Below are 20,412 nucleotides of genomic sequence, written 5' to 3' on the forward strand. Positions count from 1 at the left end.
CTGAGCCAAGTGCCTTTTCCTCAGCATGGAGGGGAGTGACAAGCCCCGGGGGCCAGGGCTGTCCTGGGGGCTGCCCAAGCCATCCTCAGACACAGCTTTCTCCCCACTCCTGAGGATCACCACTGTCCCCCTCTCCAAGTTCAAGACCAAATCTGCTGTCTGTCCCTCACACCCCTGCTTTGTGTTTCCCTTTGTGTTTGCTGTAGCTGGGCCTGTCGCCAGGAGCCCAGAAACCCTGGGCCTGGCTTAGTCTCCCCCACCCCTGCTAATACCTTAAGTCTAAAGATGATGAACTTCTGGGGAAAAAAAGACTTAAGCCACTGGAAAAAGAGCAACACACTCTCCCTCTCAGGAGACGGATGACCCATTGTAGCTGGGGAAATGAAACAGAAAAATCTCTGTAGTCCTAGAAGGGGAACAGAAAAACACCCTAAGCAGTATTTACAATGGCTTTCAGAAAAGTCTCCTGCTAAATTAAGTTCTGGTTATTCCAGTGATAACTTGCTTGATAATATACCATATCTCAATTCTCCACTTTTCTTCAGTGTTTCTTTCACCTTCCAAATAAACTGCTTGCATTAGAGCTCTCAGGTGCTGCTTCCCTGAATCTAACGTATTTTTCCACAACCCTTTCTACCCTTGAAGTCAAGGGGCAGCAATCTATCTACCTATTTGTATTCTTTCTTTCCTTTTAAATATTTAATTGGCAAAGGTTAAATATATTCAAGGTATACAGTGTGGTGTTTTGATACACATGTCTCTTTCTTTTGTTGCATATTTCTTTCCTGTACTCAGTCCCTAGGCTGTATCACTACCTAAAGCTTCACAGGGAGGTTGTAATCAGAGGTGTAGGTAGAGAAAATACCAAACAATTTAAAAGATAAGAAAAATTCTTGTGACCTAAGTAGAGTTGTCAGATAAAATAGAAGACATCCAGTGAAATTTGAATTTCCGATGCAAATTATTTATTTTTAATGTTAGTTTTTTTTCATTCATTGTATTTGTCATCTTTGCAATACTTGTTGTTGATCTGAAATTCAAATTCAACTGGAAGTCCTGTATTTTAATTTCTAAATATGGCCACTCTATACATAAGCCCGTTACAGTGGGTTGACTAGAAAAATGAAGACGTGTTTGTATAGGCAGCAAAAATTCTTTCAATGAGAAGGGAGATTTATACTCTCCCCACCCCTCCACACACATTATCAATGTGTCCACTACCCAACCCCATGTTTTTTCCCCAACATTTATCAAGTATTTAGATGCCCAATTAATATTTCCCAGATGACTGAAAAGCATCAGGATATTGACTGTGTTTCTTTTACAGAATGGCTGCCTGCTCCTCTAGGTCCCAGCCTGCATGACTCACAGGAAGCTTAATGAATGAAGCAAGAGAATAGCTACTAAGACTTCCATAAAGAAAGTTTGCTAGTATGCACTTATACACCAGAATGCTTGGCCCAGTAGTGATCATCTCTGCCTGTCCTTATTTCTCAAGGCAAGTGGAGATTTGGCGGGGAACAAACACCCCACAATCCCTGCGCAGCAGTCCCTGGCGGTGAGGCCAGTCAAAGGAATGGTGCCAAGGAACCAATGCAGCTGCTTCAGACCGTTATGCCCCAGGATCGCCAGCTCTGCTTGAGCCTTGTGCTCCAGACTTTTGATTGCCACACTCAAGTTGCATTCCAAATCTTATAAAATGTAGTTATCAATAATGCAAATTTTTATTTTCTACTTTTTGTCTGAAACATTTAAATATTCATTCTGAAGTAACTCATCTCAAAATCCAATGCTGGAGGCCAGGGATGGTGGCTCACGCCTGTAATCCTAGCACTCTGGGAAGCTGAGGCGGGTGGACCGCTTGAGCTCAGGAGTTCAAGACCAGCCTGAGCAAGAAGAGCGAGACCCCGTCTCTACTAAAAATGGAAAAATTAGCCAAATGTGGTGGTGCATGCCTGTAGTCCCAGCTACTGAGGAGGCCGAGGCAGGAGGATCGCTTGAGCCCAGGAGTTTGATGTTGCACTGAGCTATGATGACGCCACTGCATTCTAGCCCAGGGTGAAGGAATAAAACTCTGTCTCCAAAAAAAAAAAAAAAAAAAAAAGTCTAATGCTATAAAAACTGTGGGGGCTAGGCCCAGAAGAAAGAATGGATGAATGGGAAGAATGTGAGCAGAGTAAATGAAAGGACAGGCGAAAACACCTACCCGAAGCTGCTTGTTTGCTGCGTGCCAACTGTTGACCATGTATGGATATTGTTAAAGAAGTTAGCAAAGGGTCATCCAGCTAAGTCTTTGTTCTAAGAATTATTAGCTGGTATCTACATATCTTGCTCCTTATCTGCAAAGAGCTAAGCTCGCTTGAGTTCCCACATTCTTGTCTACTTCCTCACCTTGTGCACATATCCTTGCTAATAAATATGGGAAAGAGCTTAGCTGAGGAGGCCACTTTCAGACTTTGGTCTCCCCCTTCTCTCTAAACATTATGTATTCCTTCACTACTGAGCTCAGGAGTGAAAAAGGGCTGCTACAAAAACCTGAGCATAATGGGAAAAATTACAGGCAGATGCCAGGACTCAAAGGTTTAAGAGAAGTGGTATGTTCTGAGAAATCAGAGGAAATATTTCCTTATGAAACAGTTAATGAAATAAACAGGGGAAACTCCAACACAATTATGAAGTTCCAGAAAACACTATATTTATTATAATAAAAAAGTAAATGGCATGGATGAAACATCTCTTAAGATTCTGCCTCTCTCCCCCCAGCCCCCACAGGAAAGGCAACACTATGGTTACAGTCAAGGACAAACCACTAAGCCACATCCCCCAGTCACATTCATGAAGATGGGCAGAGTACACAGAAAGCAGAGGACAGAAAAACAGGTGGATCCGGTGTTTTAAAAGCATTGCAGCTCTGCATGTACACACTGAAATCAACTTTATTCTCTCTCTCCATTAAACTCACGCTAAGGCTTAGATTTCCCCCTGTCAGCCACATGAGAGTCTCATGCCAGAAATGATTATGTTCAGCGCAGCACAAAATCAAAACTCCAAACTATTATGTGCATGCTGTCTGCCTCGTCTTTCCTCCCTAGCGTCATCAAACTCTCTACTCATCAGTCTGCTTCTGATTCCTGGCGGGGAGAGGAAAGCAGCATAGATGCGTGATGTTTGTGGTTCTTCCTCTCATCAAGTACTTTTGTGAGTTTTTCAGAAATCACCTTCTAACTGAAACTTGCTTCCTGTCAGCCATACTTCTATTCAGCTTATTTCTCCTCAACGTTTAGGGTTCTGTAGACTCTCACTATTAAGAGTTTATTGCCTGGTAGTGCTCTTGGTTGCTTCTTTTTAAAAAATTTTTTTTGCCATCTTAACCATTTTTAAGTGTACAGTCCAGTAGTGCTAAGTATGTTCACATTGTTGTGCAACCAATCTCCAGACCTCTATTTTTATCTTGAAAAACTGAAACTCTGCACCCATTGAAAAACAACCTCCATTTCCCCCTTCCCCATCTCCTAGCAACCACCATTTTGTTTTTTGTTTCTATAATTTTGACTACTCTATGTACCTCAGTCATACAGTATTTTTCCTTTTGTGACTGGCTTATTTCATTTAGTGTAATGTCCTCAAGTTTCATCCATGTTGTAGTATATGTCAGAATTTCCTCCCTTTTTAGAGCTAATATTCCATTGCATGTATATCCCACCTTCTGTTTATTTACTCACCCATTGAGGGCCACCTGGGTTGCTTCAATCAGCTGGCTTATGATTAACGTTCTATGCGTGTACAAACATCTCTTGGAGACCCTGCTTTCAATTATTTTGGTTACATACCCAGAAATGAAATTGCTGGGTCGTATTATAATTCAGTGTTTAATTTTTGAGGGACTGTCATATTGTTTCCTTTAGTGGCTGCACTATTTTACATTCTCACCAAAATTTCAACAGGAGTCCAATTTATCCACATCCATAACATTTATTAGTTTCTGTTTTTTTGAAAGGAGGCATCCTAATGGGTGTGAGTTGGTTTCTCAGTGTGGTTTTGATTTGAATTTCCCAAATTATAAGTGATGTTGAACATCTTTCCATATGCCTCTTGGCCATTTGTATATGTTTTATTGAAAAATGCCTATTCAAGTCCTTTGCCCAGTTTTAAAATTATTTATTTATTCATAGGGTTTCACATTTATTTTCTATTTCAACATATTAAGTAAGGGGGTACAAGTGTTTTTATGACATGGATATTTTATATAATGCTTTTGGTATGTCCATCACCAGGATAGTGTTCACTCTACCCTATAGGTAAGTTTTTATCCCACACTCACCCTCCTGCCTTCCCCCCTTCTTGGTTTCTTATGTCTTTTATATCACTTTGAGCTCATGTGTACCCACCTATTAGCTCCCACTTGTTAGTGAAAACATGCGGTGTTTGGTTTTCCATTCCTGAGATACTTCACTTAGGATAATGGTCTCTAGTTCCATCCACATTGCTGCAAATGACATTATTTTATTCCTTTTTATGGCTGAGTAGTACTCCATGGTGTGTGTGTGTGTGTGGGTATACATACATATATATATGTATGTATATATACATACTTCATTTCCTTTTTTGGTTTTTGAGACAGAGTCTCACTTTGTTGCCCAGGCTAGAGTGAGTGGCGTGGCATTAGCCTAGCTCACAGCAACCTCAATCTCCTGGGCTCAAGCAATCCTCCTGCTTCAGCCTCCCAAGTAGCTGGGACTACAGGCATGCGCCACCATGTCCGCCTAATTTTTCTATATATATTAGTTGGCCAATGAATTTCTTTCTATTTATAGTAGAGACCAGGGTCTTGCTCTTGCTCAGGCTGGTTTCGAACTCCTGATCTCAGGCAATCCACCCGCCTCAGCCTCTCCAAGTGCTAAGATTACAGGAGTGAGCCACGGCACCCTGCCCATACTTCATTTTCTTTATCCACTAATGAATTGAAGGGCACTTAGGTTGATTCCACATTTTTGCAGTAGTGAATTGTGCTGTGATAAACATTCGAGTGAACGTGTCTTTGTCAGTTTTTAATCAGGTTATTTGTTCTTTCATTTGTTTGTTTTTCTTTACTCTGTGGGAGTTCTGTGTATATTCTAGATTTTAAGCTCTTATCAGATATATGATCTGCAAATTTTCTCCTAGTATATAGGATGCCATCTCTCTCTGTGGATTATTACGCCCTTTGATGCCATAAGTTTTTAATTTTGAAGTAGTCCAATTTACCTATTTTTATTTTTGCAAAAGCACAGGCAACATGTGCTTTTCATGTCATATCCAAGAAATCATTGCCAAATCCAATTTCACGAAGGTTTTTCTCTTAAAAGTTATATTTTTAGCTACTACATTTAGGTCTTTGATCCATTTTGAGTTGAGGTTTTTTGTGGTATAAGGTAAGGGTCCAACTTCATTCTTTTGTATGTGGATATCCAGTTTCCCCAGAACCATTTACTGAAAACCATTTACTGTTATTTCTCTATCGAATGATCTTGGCACCCTTGTCAAAAATCATTTGACCACATATGTGAGGGTTCATTTCTAGGCTATTGATCCTATTCCAGTGGTCTATATGTCTGTTTTTATTCCAGTAACACACTATTTAGACTACTATAACTTTGTGATAAGTTTTCAGGTTGGGGAGTGTGAGACTTCTAACTTTGAGCTTCTTTTTCTACATCATTGATTTGGTCATTTGGAGTCTCTTAATATATCATATATGAATTTTAACATGGGTTTTTATAGTTCTGCAAAAAAAAAAAACACTGAGATTTTGATAGAGATTGCATTAAGTCTGTATTGGATACATTGTATAATCACCCCAAGCCAGGCCCCCAAGGTAAGGTGCCTATTTGGTTCTACTCTGTGATTGGTGGAAGTAGATGAACCCCTTTGCAGTCTTTTCTCTGCTCTAACAACTTCAGGCTCCTCTATAAACACTTTTCAGACTTCCCTAGTTAGAGTCTGACAATGGTCACTACTCCATTCTAACTCTAGGGGCCACATTTGTATCCGTGGGGTGGTCCCTGGGAGATTCCTCTCACCTTTGTGAATACGTAGAAAGGACTTTCCCTCTCTCACTGTGGATCACTGAGATGATGCGCAGCATACTGACAACCCTCTCCAAATAAGTTTCTGGTTTCTATTTTTGCACTTACATTTCTCTGTTCTCATAAGGAGAATTATGGCTTAATGTAGGTCAACTTGATCTTATACTCTCTTAATGTGTCCTGTTTAGTGATAGAGCACCTGGCTCTAGGATACAGGTTACTTAGAACTTCTGAATTGTCTTCACCTTTGAGACCTCAGCAGAAACTGAGCAGAGTTGGTTTCTCTGTATAAGACTTTGTAACAAGGTGATAAAGTGTGTGTGTGAGTGGTACTGGAACCACTTTCTTTCTTTGTCCCTTGCAGTGAAAAACCTTTTCACACACATTTTTCAAAAGCTTTTGGCAATAAGACTGTATAAGATACTATCAAGTATAAGATGCTACATATCCACATCAATTCTCCTCTTCTGTATTTCAGGTAGAGTCCCATTTTGGATGTGGGGAGTCAGTGTGTGTGAAATAATAAAAAATATATAACATATATATACAAAGGTTATTTCCCCTGGTTTCTGGTGCAGAGCTTCTAAGATTGTTGTAATTTCCCGAGTAATAGTAGTGCTAGGAGCATCTTTTAGTATGTGGTCTTTAACCTCAGTTCCTGACACTGAGTTGCTAACACCTTGTAATTGCCTGATTGATAGGAGAATCTGGCACAGAGCTCCTAAATATTTTGGAATATTCTAGGTGATAGATAGGAGCATCTTTGGTTCGAATGAGGTGACACTTGGAAGGCTCTTACGCCAGATTGTTTACCAGAAAGACCAAGCCATTAACTCTCAACTCCACTCCCCATTCTCCAAAAAGGAGAGAGGGGCTAAAAAAGAGTTAGTAATCAACCATGCTTGCATGGTGGAGTCTCCATCAACATCCCCAAAGTACAGGGTTCCACAGTTTCCAGATGGGCACATCCACGTGCTGGGAGGGTGTCGCACCCCAACTCCACAGGGACAGACATTCCTGCACCTGGAGCCTTCCCTACCTCCCCCATGCATGGTATGTAATGTAATATATATATATATTAATGTAATAAACTGGTAAACATTGTTTCCCTGAGTTCTCTGAGCCATTCTATCAATTTAATCAGGTGTGAGGAGGGGGTCATGGGACCCTCCAACTTACAGCTTGTCAGCCAGAAGTTCCAGAAGCCCAGACTTGTGACTGGCATCTGAGCAGGAGACAGCCTTGGAGGACTGAGCCCTTAATCTGTGGGATCTGACTCTAACTCCAGGTAAATATTTTGTCTGAATGGTATTGAATTAGAGGACATCCAGTTCATGTGCTGTAGAGAGTTTCTTGATTTGTGGAGAACATCTCCCTCTCCCCCATCTGGTGCCAGAAGTGAAGTATTGAGAGTGTTGTGGGAAAGGTGGAAGAGAATAATTAGGTTTCTTTTTGTTTCTTTTCTTTTAGTGAGTGTAGTATATACTCCCTTCTATGAGAGAAAGGTTGACCTTATCCATACTAATTTAATTGCGTATAATTTAAGCAAATCATAGTATTTCTAGTCCTCTTAAAAGTTATCACTTTAAGCTGGCCATGGAGGCTCATGTCTGTAATCCTAGCATTCTGGAAGGCAGAGACAGGAGAATTGCTTGAAGTCAGGAGTTCAAGCCCAGTCTGAGCAAGATTGAGACCCTGTCTCTACAAAAAAACAGAGAAATTAGCCAGGCATGGTGGTGTGCACCTGCAGTCCCAGCTACTCGGTAAGCTGAGGCAGGAAGATCACTTGAGCCCAGGAGTTTGAGGTTGCAATGAGCCAAGATGACATCATTGCACTCTAGATGGGGCAACAGAGTAAGACCCTGCCTCTGGGGGAAAAAAAAAAAGGTTGTCATCTTACATGAACCAAGCAAGGTGAATAAAAAAATGGAGGAAATATTCTGGTTGAATTCTAGCAACTGAGTGCCACTATCCGGCATCCGAGGAGACCCTGCACAGTGCCCCAGTGGAGATGCTGAGGTCACCATCAGATTTGAAATATTTAAAGTGGATCTAAAACAATCTTGGCAATGCAGACAACTAAGTGCGGTTGTTGTGGGCGATGGTGCTATTGGTAAAACATGTCTGCTGATATCCTACGCAACAAACAAATTTCTACCCTAATATGTTCTATTTTTGATGATCATCCCATCACAGTGATGCTTGGTGGCGAGCTATATACTCTTGCACTTTTTGATACTGTGGGGCAAGCAGCTTATGGTGGATCACAACTGCTGAGATGTATTTCTAGTCTGCTTTACAGTGGTCTCTTCGTCCTCATTTGAAAATGTGAAAGAAAAGTGGGTGCCTGAGATAACTCACCACTATCCAAAGACTCCTTTCTTGCTTACCAGGACCCAAAGTGATCTCAGAGATGACCCCTCTACTATTGAGAAACTTGCCAAGGAAAAACAGAAGCCTATCACTACAAAGACCGCTGAAAAGCTGGCCTGTGACTTGCAGGCTGTCAAGTATGTGGCGTGTTCTGCACCCAGACAGGAAGGGGCCTGAAGAATGTGTTTGACGCAGCAGTGTTGACTGCCCTGGAGCCTCCAGAAGCAAGGAAGAGCCGCAGGTGTGCACTGCTAGGAGCATCTCTCCACAGCCTTTCCTGCACAGCAGGTGTTGGCTTCATACTCAAAGCAAGGTTTAAATCAAACTAAAGATTAAAGATTAAAATTTGTTTTTGCAATATGACAAATGTCCTGCACCTGTACTCGTGTGAGATGAAGCCCATAGGTATGGCCCCCTTTTCCCCTCCCAATACTATTAATGGTTAATTTTGAATAATTGTGTATTGTCAGAAAAGTGACAAGTACTAGTTTTTGTTTTATAGTTTCCAAGTTTTTTTTTTTTTTTTTTTAAAGCAAGGCATGCCTGCGTTGTCTCGTAACAGACTAATTTGAATTGTTGAACTGCTCTCTGGTCCCACTCTGGAGAGTAATCTGGGATATTTTAGTGTTTTTTTCCTCTGCTTTTGGGGAGAGTGTGTATGGGGGTTGTTTTTTAGTCTTGTTTTTTAAATTTATTAACCAGTGGACAGCCCTTAAGGGGAGGAGAATGGATTAATTCCACATTCCACTTCCTAGAACTAGTTTAGAAAACATGCTCCTGATCTAGTGCTCTCAGGAAGGAGTATAGTAAATTCCTCATTTTATAACATGTTCCTTTTGGGAAGTTGCCTTTTCTCTCCACCCTTGAGTAGATCCAGTATTTGACGACATTCATGAAAGTGGGTAGAAACTGCCTCGTGTCTCCTCTTTTCTAGGATGCACTGTACATGTGACTGTGACTTTCAGGGAAATTTGCTCGCCATTTTCTCATATTTTTGGAAGTTCATTTCTAACTTCATTCACTGACAAATGAAGAAAAGTATTGCACCTTTAAAATACACCAAATGGATTGAGTTCATAATTAAATTTTTTCCCTGTTACTCATTGTCTTATATGCTTAGCATGGATTTGCAACTCAATAGTATATCATAAGGTGTTTCTAGAACGCAGCTGAAGACCTGGTATGTAGAAGAGATGTGAGGGATGGTGCTAGAAGACAGATGTCTGTGGAATGATTCACATCCTCTCAGGTTGTGAGGGTGGAGGCCCGCTTCCCGAAGAAGCCAGGGGTGGGGTGGGATGGGGGTTGGGAGAACACTTAACTGTATGGGGACAAGTTGGGGACTCCCCTTATTTCTGTTTTGCAGATAAGGAACCCTGGAACAGCCAGATGAGGCTCTCTAGTTTAATAAAATCACAGAAAGAGTCTTATGAAGACTCTTCAAAGTGTTACTAGAGATTTTATCATCTTACTTTGGTTGCAGTTTCCAACTTTTAAAAATGTGTACATAATCTTTTCTACCTTCCCAAAATCCTAATTCTTGTGCATTCGTTAGTGTTGAACCAATTTTCTTATCTCTCAATTCTTTGTGTATGCATTCTTTTCAGATGTATTAAACAAACAAAAACCCATCAAAAAAAATAAAAAGAATTTTAGCAACTGTTTTCCTCTGCTGAATATGATGGAGGCAGAAATTGGCATGATGTAGCTTCAAGGTAGAACACCAAGGATTGTGAAATTTGTGCTAATTGCCAAAGTCACAGGAATCTATCAAAGGAATAAGTATAGAATATCATATATGTGTAGAATAAGGTATATACATATATGTTTGTTTATATGTATGCATGGTTCCAATATTCATAATCTTCATTTTCCAAGTTTATTAAAATAACGTCACCCTGTCAACATGGTTCATATTTCAGTGTTACAGTATACTATCTCTGTTTATAGTATATTTACTATAAGAAATTGTAAAAAGTACAAACTTGAATGCTTGTTTTCCAGCTCACAAATCACTGCATACACAACATATACGCATTGTGACTAACAACCAACCGTGTCACTCCTTAAGTCTGTCGGTGGTCACCAGGTATCTGCAGTGAGTTAACACAGGGAGAAAAGAAGGAATGAGAAAAGGAAACATAGAAGGAGCTGTGTTAGGGGAGAGGCAAGCCATGAGAATATGGTAGCTTGTAAGCCAAGCGAAGACATTTTTTTCAGGAAGAGGGTGTGTCTGTCAATGGCCGCATATAGCTTCAGTAAGGTGAAGACTGAGAAGGGGCCACTAGATTTAACACTATGGAAGTTACTGGTGAACTCGAAAGACAAGTTTCATTGGAAAAAGCAGAAGGGGAAGCTTGTTTAGCTTAGATTTAATAGAAAATGGGAAGAACATAATTAGAAAAAAACCATCAAAGACAATTTTCGAAGGAAGTTTCTCTACCAAGGAGAAAAAAAATAGGAGCTAAAGGATAAGAGAAGTCCAGTGAGTTTTCTGTTTGTTTGTTTGTTTTTGAAGGTTGGGGGTATGGACACTACCACGTTGTATTACTGAGTTGTATTTCAGTTGTATTACTGTTCAGTTGTATTACTCAGTTGTATTTCAGCTGAACATGAAAAAAATGATGTAGGAGAGAAGAGAATTACTAGAGTGACATGACTGATCAAATGAGAGGATACAGGATCTAGTGCAGAGCATTAACACTCCATCTGCTGTACCAGGAGGGCAAACAGCGTGGACAGGTAGAAACGGAGGTAAGTAAGTAGGTGTGGTGATAGAAATAGTTGGAAGTTTTCTACTAAATGTTAAAATTAGAATAAGTTTGAAGCAAGGATATAGACTTGAGGGTGAGGATGAGGAAAAGGGTGATAAAAGTTTGGAGATAAAGGAGGTATAGGGAGTGAGCAGGTGAGGGGCAAAAGAAAAATATGTTTAAAAAGTTAAAAAATTAAAAAAAAGAAAAAAAGGAGAAGGTGTAGAATAGTAATCTATAGGAGTGAAAGTGCTAATGCACTAGAGAAATGTAATGCAATTGCCATTCTCCATCCTACTTCTTTTTAACTCCACCATAATAACACTTGATATGATTCTCCAATAAGGAAGTTCTTTCTAAGGCATTCTTTGATAAATGCCTGCCTGGCCTTAAGATTCAGCACAAATACTTCCTCTGTAAAATCTTACTTGACCACCAGAGCCTGCTTTATAATCAACTTCTCTTCTGCTTCAAATTGAGCATCTATTTAGCAACCATTTCACTGTGTTGCAACCATTTGCTTACATGCTTGTTTCTTCAGTTAAAGGTAAATTCCTTTCAGGCAAGAAATACCATTTTTCATTTTTGTATCATCAGCACCTAGCCCTGTGCCTGAAGCTCAAGAAATATTTACTGAAAGACTGATCATTCTAGAAGGTAAAACAGCTAAGTTTGAATAGCAATTCGATGCTTTGGACTGGAGAATACTTTCTGACTCCAACTGTTCAATTTTAGGGAAAGAAATGCTAGTTTGGATATCAGATTAGAAATTGTCACTTACTTTTTTTCAGAAAATTCTAAAAACCCCCAAAGAAGAAATGCAATGCCTCCACATATCAAACTCGAGGAGACTATCGTTATTTTTTTGTTACTATACCTAAGGGAACATATCATTGTTTATCTTCCAGAGAAAAACAAACAACAAGCAAACAACCATCATGTTTATCTCTTTTTATATTTATTTCCTGTGTGTTCCAGTTTTTGCAACCCAGTAAATAAAGCATTAGAAAAACGAGCAAGGGAACGAAGATCTAACTTTTGAACCAAGGTGTTGGCAGGGTTGATTTTTTTGGAGGCCTTTCTCTTTGCTTCTCAGAGGGCTGTCTTTTCAATCTGTCTTCACATGGTCTTCCCTTTTTGCATACTCAAGTCTGCATCTAACTTATTTCTTCTTGTAAGAACACCAGTTATGTTGAATTAGGGCCCCCACAAAAGACCTTACAATAACTTAATCACCTCTTCAAAAACTGATCTCCAAATATGGTTATATTCTCAGGTACTAGGGGATTAGGTATTTAATATATGAAATTTGGGGGGACATAATTCAGCTCCTAATCGTTGATGAGTTCTCTATTGGTACTAGAGAATGGATAGAATGGAAATGCACATATATTTTGGGAGTAGGCAGGATAAAAATTTGAAGGTACCCTAGAAGTAAGGAAAATATATACCAATATGGGAAGTTCCCAAAAAGGGAAGTCTGGAATAATTTTAATTATGAAATAACAAAAAAATGTATCATGACTCATCATTCTATTTAATATTTTTCCCTCATTTTGGATTTTTGAATGTCATATGTTTATACATGACCTAAAATATAAATTTAGGAAATCCTTTCTAGATATTTTATTTATGATTACTTGTAGGTATCATAATCTATCAGGTAAAAGACACCTATTTTACTATTGTGATGGTAGCAAAGTGTGGCCAACTGAACATCTATTTCAGCATTAAAATAGACTAATTTTGTAACACATGAAAGGAGTTCAATGAAATGTCAGTTACACTCCCCGTCTATGTAATCTCTAAATGTCTAAATAGATTTATCAATTTTTATTCTAAAGTATAAAGGGAAGAATCCAACCCCTCACAAAATGATTTACAATGTTTACTACATTATCACCGACATAGAGTTCCAGGGCTCGGTTGTTAGGCAGTGAAGTCCCACAGTGTCCTTTTCTTCCCACTATCAGAGTCCCAGGGTAAAGTCTGGAGACAGATAAAAGAGAAACAGCATATTTTGCCTTCTCCACTGCTGACGCATTGCACATTTAGAGACATGGTTGCCAGAGTTTATATTTTGTATCTGAAGCTTTACTCAGTTATTTTTATGGAGGTCCAGTAAATAAAGAATTCCTCTCTTTGTTTTGTTCCAGATTCAATACTGAAGAAGGTGGCGATTGTGCCTTCATATTTAAGACAGGCATAAATAGTGCTAATTATAATCATACAAGAAAGTACATTTGCAGCAGAAAAAGCTACTGTCCTTAGAGTTCTCCCATACAGGAAATAAAATAATTAAAACAAATCATCGTTTCTATGCATTATGAACTCATAGAGATACACTGTCCTTCCCATGAACCATATGTTTTGTTTTCAGTTGATTGATGAGAATATAAATGACTTTCATCTTCATCTAAATAATTATCAAGAAGCCTAGAAATTAAACTGAGTTTTTACATGGTGTTGCTAGACCACGTAAGTCAGTACATCTCAGCCTATGGGCATAATAGTGGCCTTGGTCAGAACTGATTCATCAGCAGTGCCTCAGTGGAACAGATTGGAAGGTAACAGTAAGGGAGTGAAAGGTGCCTCTACTTGGCCTAAATTCAGTTAAGTCTGCTTAAAAGAGATGGAATAGGTACAGCATTTGGTGAGGATCAAGAGTGTTTTACTCAGCCTTAAGTGGTATGTAACTTGTTTGGAATTTGTAAAGAAGGTCCATGGAAGAAATATTAGGAAATTGATTAGGGTCCCTCATCTTGGTCCCTCACCAGAGCCCAAATTCCCTGGAAATAAAGTTCATACTGAGCCACATACAACTTTCTGTGATTCCCTAGGTGCTTAGTCAAGTTATTGAACTAAAGAATTACTTATATTAACTAGATTTGTCGTTACTGTTGTCGCCAATAATAGTGAAGGAATCAGGTTTGTGACATGAGTCATGGAGAGCAGAGCATACGTATTTAGAGAGAGAGAGGACCAAGAAGAAAGGAGTCCTGGAGACTTGAGGAAATCATGGAGATTGCTCTGGATTCCCACAATGCTAGGGGAGTTAGATTCTGGGTAGTACTTAAATAGGTCTTGGACAAACAGAAGGCAAGAGGTGATATCCAGCTATCATTAAAAATATCTGCACCTTTTAATATTTCACTTTAGCTTTATTTTATTCATTTTTATATTTCCTAATATAATGAGTATTCTCTTTTGAGTATTAATTTATACCATGAATTATTCAAAGTATTTTCACCCTTTAATGGTAAATATTTTATATCAATTTTTCTTAAATAAACGAGCAAATGAAAGCTTGGATTATTTACCTGCAATGGCAGTAAATGGTAACCACATTTGAAACTCAGTGATACCTCATGCACATTGCAGACATTTAATCAGTATGGGGGAAAGTATAGAAAAAAAAATAGATGTTATATGTTTAGCATCACCAGAAGCAAATTTTGTCAACAACTTTTCATTCTTTACAGGGACTGGAATTTATTACTGTATAAATTGTGTTAGCAGGCTAAATATAGGCTTTGTTAAATTATTATTAATTTACATGTTGTGCAAGAGCCAAACATTTTCTAAATGTTTCAGATTATTGTGCTACAAAAGATGACCATCATCATCAAAAGGAGGATGTGGCATTTTCAAGGTCATGGCTGGGGTGGTGACTATCATATTGGAAGGGGGCCAGATTGCATCAGATAATGATGAAATTGCCATCAAGCTGTGCTGAGATGGAAATAATATTAAAAAGAGCCAGCATGCTCAATAATGAAAATTTGACAAATAAAGAAGGAAAGAGAATGAAACAAAGAAAGGGTAGTGGGTGAACTATATGATCATGACAGGCAGGAATTTAAACATATTAAAAAGCATACTTTTTCAGGCTAGGTGAGTATATTTCATCCCATTCCACTTTACCTTGATGACACTACTCAGAGTGAATCTTTTAAATGTATGTCAGATCACGCTATTATTCTGCTCAAAATAATTGTCCATCTTCCCATTTCACTTAGATTAGCCAGAGACATTAGGATGCCAAAATCAAAAATAGCCTGTTGTGATTTATCTGACCTCATCTCCCACTACTCTCTTCCTCCAGACACAACGGCCTTCCTCACTCTTTCTGGAATGTGCCAGGCATACACTGGTCTTAGGATCTTCACACAATTCTGCCAGGATGACATTCCCCCATATATCCACATGGCTATCTCCCTCCTCCTTCAAGTTCATTCAAATTGTCACTAATTTATTAGAATAAAACATATCACTAGGAAAAAAACAATTTTCCTACAAATAATTTACCAATATGTCAAATTTTATTCACTTCTCCTCAGTAGCATTGTCTCTAAAAGAATGATTATTGTATCAATAATGTCATTTTACCATTTATATTTTACAGAAGAGAAAACTGATTCACAAGAGATCATGGTAGCCTGTGAAGATCATACTCAGTGCCTAACAAGAAACTGCTCCTGAATTCTAGGAGCATTTTTAAATCTATAATAATTACAATGAGTTCTATATTATTTCTATAAATCTATAAATTTTATAAATCTATAAATTTATAAATTCTATACATCTATAATTAATTACAATGAGTTCAACTCCCTAGAATTGCTGGTTAACAGAAATCAATGCTAACTAAAATTAGTCATCTAATATTGAAAGCTAAATTGGGGGAAATTTTCATATTATTAGTAATTGATTTCAGTATAAGCACTGAAGACATTTAAGAGATAGATTGGTAATTACAGAAAAATTACATTAAGTAGAGTATGTGTATTTGGTCTGAGAGAAGTCTGATACATTCCTTTGTTGTATTAGGAAAAACATAAAAACAAATATAATTGCTCAATACAAAAATAAATCCCTTACTTCTTTGTCTCAGAGAAGTTGCTTTAGGGGTCACCAAGTTGAGAAATCTCATCTCAAAGGCCTCAAGAGTTTATGTTTTATGTCAGTATTATATGTAAGACACTGCCCATTACAGCTCACAGGCATAAGAGTGAGACAGAAAATTACTGAAATTGTAAACTAGTCTGGTTGTTTTTACAGAATACACATACAAATACCACTTCAGGAAGAAAATGAAAAGTCTAGTGGTCTACCTAAAATGGTTTTCAAAGATGTCCTTTTTTAAAAATTAATGCTTTCGTACATTTAAATCTTTATCTCTCAAAGTGATACCAATGAGCACATATAATTTTTTAAAAAATACATTATTAATTTTTATTATGAGATGATAAAGTCAATATTTCTTGGAGATTCTTTGAAAGAAAAAATGTAGAATAAATGCTAATTTTATACTTGAGCATTTCTTAATTTGTCTTAAATTTAATATAAGTTTGTAATGTGACATATACGGGTGGTCAGTTTACCAATTTGGGGCTAGACTGTGTAGCTTACCTCAGTATTACCTTACCTTCTGAAAGTGTACAACTAAATAAAACTCCATTACTCATCCCAAAAGTTCAGGCCAATCACTTTCATCACAAAAATAATGATCCTAATGCATCCAAATACAAGCATAAAAGTATAATATTGTTGATACAGGGAGAAATATGAAATGTTAAAATTTTTTTTCATGAATTTTAGAACTCTTGTGATTATTCACTTTATAAACATTTTCCTGTTTTATTATTATTACAGAAATGATTCATGTTCATTTTAGACATTCCATTATAATTTATGATTAATTGAAGACTTGAATATAAAAAAATCTACAATCCAAAAACAAAGAGATGCTACTATTATTTAATGTTTTGGATCATATTGCCATTATTTTGTCATTGTCTTGCTCTGTTAATTATTTTGTGGTGTTTTTGATGACTTAAAAAATGATGTCTTAAATTCTATTCCATTATACATACATACAAATAAATATAATATATGGAATATATATTATTTATACAAAATATCAATATGTTATAACATTAATATATAAATAATTTATTTTATATATTATAAACCTATTAATATTATAAATATACAATATAATATAAATTATATATATGGCATATATATAGCAAGCACTATTATGCTTATTCTTTATTTTAATTACTTATTGTAAGAAATAAAAGAGGGAAAGGAAAAATTTTTGAAGTTCTATCACTGTACTGGTAATATTCACATGTTATTTCACCTTTTACATATAATAAATTATTTTTTCCTGACTTTGACTTTTCAGGTGAATCAGTGTCAGCCTAGGCAACATAGATTTCCAATTAATGATCCTTTTATAGAATCTATGCCATAGTATCCCTTGGGTCAGAACTGATAAGAAAAGTCTTCATACAGAGGAATAAACAGGTAACCTCCTGAGAGGTTAAACAGGAATGCATATGTTATGATCCTCTTTCAACTTTATCTGCTTTCTTCCACATATTAGCACTTTTGAATAAGTTGGATGTATACACTCTTTTTGCAGACAAAATGAAGACACATACCCTTTGACATGCAGACATAATATGAATATTATCTTGATCTACAATCATTCTGACCAGACAACTGGCTACACAAGTGGCAAAGAAAGAGTTGAGTCATTTGATACTCTGATAATTATTCCCTAGTTTTTGTTAGTTTATATATATAAACACAAACACTTAATTATATCACCTTGGTAGTGCATTTTACAAATAATTTACCTTCTAAGCCATAATAGAAAGTGCCATTTCTCAAATCTGAGTGCTCTGTGGCTGCCTTACTTCAGTATATTTTGTGGATTTAGTGTATCTTATTATAGCTGTAGGATACACTTACAGGATTTGTTAAATGTAGTATAACTTTTGAAATTTACTACCCAACTGTCTGTATTACAGAATACTTCCAAATGAGTTTCTAAATTTTTTCTTGCCTATGAGTATTTCTTCTGCTCAAGCAAATGTGAAAATACCTCTAGTTAGCTGAAAATCCTGAAAATATACTTCTGCAATTTTATGAGGAGATAACAATCACAAGCATTTGGATCTGCAGTTAACTGGAAATGTAGAACAGGTCCTCTTTCCCTACTTTCCAGGGAGGGAGATTTTAAATTCACTGCCAAATAACATTTATAAAAATCTTAGCTATGAATTAAAAATCAATTTTTTAAATATAAGCCACAGTTTACATACTGTATCAAACCATGCAAACAGAGAATTGAGTACCTGTAGTGCACTGGTTCAAAATTCCTTTTAGACAAACTGAATTTAGGCACCAGAATGTTATTTATTAAACTTGTAAATAGGGTCTGTAACAGACCTGAAAAAGCAAACAATAAAACAACCGACACAGTAATCCTAGTAGCAATGATTAATGTTTTCTTTTCTTTTGCCCTTCTGTCATTCCCAATGAATTGTTCTGCCAATCCTTACAGGGCTTTTGTGAAAATTAAAAATATACTACATATCTATATACGTGTACTTTCTAAATCACTGTGGGACCACTGTTCCTCTCACCACCACTGCTAGATCTTACCTTCCAGCTATTAATATAATAGGTGTTTTCACTACACATACTTTCACAGATATCATAAGTGTTTCCATGAACCTATGTTTTGCAGCAGGAATGATTTCTGTAAAAAACACTATTTTTATTTGAAAGTTACATTCTAATTATGATATTACAACACCAAGGATTACATATGATACAAACTTTTCTCTGATTTTGGCTATGAAAATGCTACCTTTTTATTCTTGGTGCCTACATGAATCTAAAAAAAAATAATCTATCTTAGACAATTTACAACTATTTATTTAAAAAAATCCCAGAATATGGTCAGTTTTAATACGTTAAATTATCTTCTTAGGAGAATAATGCAGTTTTAAGCTGCAGTCTGAATTGGGGGAGCAATATTTTTACCTTCAGATCTCTGGCTGGATTTGAAACAATTCTGGACATTCAGTGTCATATGCCCATCTTCACTCTCCATCTCTTAAAATATTTTCATGTGCGATTATCCAGAAAATAGTAAAAAGAAAATGGAGACTAATCTCAGTCTCAGATATTTCTCTTAGGTGCAAGGTACAAGAGAAAACTAAAAGGAAATACGAAAATAGCTATCTAAAACCACACAGGATATGCTGGTAAATGAAAATGGATAGACTTATTAGTTTCTGGCCAAAATTTTGTATATTTCAAGGTAAAGGTAGCTGGTTTGTTCTATTCTTTTCAATAAATATTTACTGTGCACCTACTGTGTACCAGCCACTTGTGTGGGGTGTATTAGGAACATAATCATGAACAAGATAGACATACGTCCTGTCTGCCTGTCTTTTATATTCAGCAAGAGAAAAAAATAAAATAAAACAGCGCAGTAGCTCACGCCTGTAATCCTAGCACTCTGGGAGGGCGAGGCGGGTGGATTGCTGAAGGTCAGGAGTTCGAAACCAGCCTGAGCAAGAGTGAGACCCCCTCTCTACTATAAATAGAAAGAAATTAATTGGCCAACTAATTTGTATAGAAAAAATTAGCCGGGCATGGTGGCGCATGCCTGTAGTCCCAGCTACTCAGGAGGCTGAGGCAGCAGGATCGCTTGAGCCCAGGAGTTTGAGGTTGCTGTGAGCTAGGCTGACGCCACGGCACTCATTCAAGCCTGGGCAACAAAGTGAGACTTTGTCTCAAAAAAAAAAATAAATAAATAAACAAAAAATAAACACCAAACAAATAAAACAAGTGTCTGGAGAGATAAAAATAAAAATTTTAAATTAAAAAAAAATTAAAATAGACATTTTGCTATTTGGGGACATATCTGACTAGTAGGGCCCAGATAACAATGCTTAGATGAGGCTAAAACAGGAAAATAATAGATCAATAAGTTTCAAATTAGTGGGAATAGAATCACCTGCATAATTCCTATACATACCTGTCACCCAAATGTCCTCCTCACTCATTTTCCAATTTTGTTCTTTTTGAGTTCCTGACCAGCCACGTAACCCATTGATCTCTGACAATGCATCAATTTAGATTTGTGATTCTGGGTACTATCCTTGCCAGGTGGATAACCAGATATATCAACCAAATTTCTGTTCGATGGAAAGACTTACTTTCACTTCTGTCTTTCAGGGCCACCTCTGACTGGGACCGTAGGGTGGCATCTGTTTCCACCTGCCATATTTTACATCTCCGTTGATAACCCACCTTTTGTTTTTACTCTTCAATTATATAATCATGTGGAGCCCTCTGCATGCTCCTCCAACCGAGGCCACAGGCATGGTTGAGGTGGAGATAGCAGATTA

The 20,412-nt window shown here is 37.3% G+C and overlaps 1 protein-coding gene and 1 pseudogene across 4 annotated transcripts in view; one reads left to right on the top strand and one right to left on the bottom strand.

The window, feature by feature from the left end:
• The window catches only part of CLEC12A (C-type lectin domain family 12 member A), a 50,890-nt gene that overhangs the window by 19,016 nt on the left and 11,462 nt on the right, over positions 1-20,412 (bottom strand). The gene's annotated exons all lie outside the window — the stretch shown is intronic.
• Positions 26-8,767, top strand: LOC109730895 (cell division control protein 42 homolog pseudogene; annotated as a pseudogene).

This window comes from Microcebus murinus, chromosome 10 (genome assembly GCF_040939455.1).
Source record: "Microcebus murinus isolate Inina chromosome 10, M.murinus_Inina_mat1.0, whole genome shotgun sequence".
NCBI classification, from domain to species: domain Eukaryota; kingdom Metazoa; phylum Chordata; class Mammalia; order Primates; family Cheirogaleidae; genus Microcebus; species Microcebus murinus.